Source organism: Arachis ipaensis, chromosome B7 (assembly GCF_059453495.1).
Source record: "Arachis ipaensis isolate K30076 ecotype BB chromosome B7, ASM5945349v1, whole genome shotgun sequence".
NCBI classification, from domain to species: domain Eukaryota; kingdom Viridiplantae; phylum Streptophyta; class Magnoliopsida; order Fabales; family Fabaceae; genus Arachis; species Arachis ipaensis.
Genome location: NC_142442.1, coordinates 98,540,218 through 98,541,677, shown reverse-complemented (window position 1 = coordinate 98,541,677; position 1,460 = coordinate 98,540,218). Strand labels below are relative to the sequence as shown.

Sequence of the window (1,460 nt, the reverse complement as noted above, 5' to 3'; positions counted from 1 at the left end):
GCTTTTTCAACCTGAAATCACTTAACAAACACATCAAGGCATCTGGTGGAATCAAAGGTGAATCAAGATTAAATAATTAAAGGCCTAGAAAGCATGTTTTCACACCTAAGCACAAATTGGGAGGCAATCATGAAACCATGCTATTTCATTGAATAAATATGGGTAAAAGGCGATAAAATCCCCTAAAATCAATACAAGAAAAACCCTACAAATAGGGTTTATCACTGAGGTGGTTGTTGTTGATGAGACTAAAATTGGCGGTTATTATGATTATTTTGCTGAAAACCGCCTTGAGAATTGTTGTTGAAATTCTGAGATCTCTGAGGTTGGTCTCTCCACCCAAAATTTAGGTGATTTCTCCACCCTTGATTGTAGGTCTTAGAGTATGGATCATTATTGAGGTTTCTAGGACTATTCCCCATGTAGTTGACCTGTTCAGAACAAGATTGAGCATAATCATAATTCTCATTTTGCATAAAATTACCTGTCATGTCATAAGGGACCTCTTGAGCTACATTCTGGGTGTTGACAGCTGAAACTTGCATTCCACTCAACTATTAAGTAATTAGACTTATTTGCTGAGACAAAAGTTTGTTCTGAGCAAGAAGAGCATCAACAGCTTCCACTTCCAAAACACCTTTCTTCTGAGAGGTCTCAGAGTGCACAGGATTTCTGTTGGAGGAATATAAGTATTGGTTGTTAGCAATCAACTTAATAAGCTCAATAGTCTCTTCTGGTGTCTTCCTCATGTGCAAAGAACCACCTGCAGAATTATCTAAGCGCATCTTGGACATTTCACATAAACCCTCATAAAAGATATCCAGTTGAGTCCATTTAGAAAACATGTCCGGAGGGCATTTCCTGGTCAGTAGCTTCAATCTCTCCCAAGCTTCATAAAGGGTCTCACCATCTTTCTGTCTGAAAGTCTGAACCTCTGCCCTTAACTTAGTAAGCTTTTGAGGTGGGAAAAATTTAGTCAGAAATCCAATGACAATGTTGTCCCAAGTATCCAGACTCTCCTTGGGTTGAGAATCTAACCTCAACTTTGCTCTATCCCTCACAGTAAATGGGAAGAGCATAAGTTTGTATACCTCAGAGTTCACTCCATTGGTCTTCATAGTATCACAAATCTGCAGAAAATCAGAAATAAATTGATTCGGATCTTCCTGAGAAAGTCCATGATGCTGACAATTTTGTTGCACAAGAGTGACAAGCTAAAGCTTCAGTTCAAAATTGTTTGAAGCTGTGGGGGGAACCACAATGCTTTTTCCATAAAGATCTACATTGGGAGTAGTGTAAGAGCCAAGCACTCTTCTAGGTTTCTCATTCCCATTCAAGTTTGCCATATTGGCATTAGCAGCATTATTATGATCCCTAGTGGACTCTGCAGCCTTGTAAAGTCTTGCGTGTTGCAAACGCCGCCTCAAAGTCCTTTCTGGTTCAGGATCATAGTCTAACAG

At 39.4% G+C, this 1,460-nt stretch overlaps 1 non-coding gene across 1 annotated transcript; it reads left to right on the top strand.

Moving 5' to 3' along the window:
• The first annotated feature begins 838 nt into the window (after positions 1 to 838).
• On the top strand, positions 839 to 947 carry LOC148553479 (small nucleolar RNA R71). The gene has a single exon (XR_015893357.1). It is a non-coding gene; the product is annotated as a small nucleolar RNA R71 (small nucleolar RNA).
• The last annotated feature ends 513 nt before the right edge of the window (positions 948 to 1,460 follow it).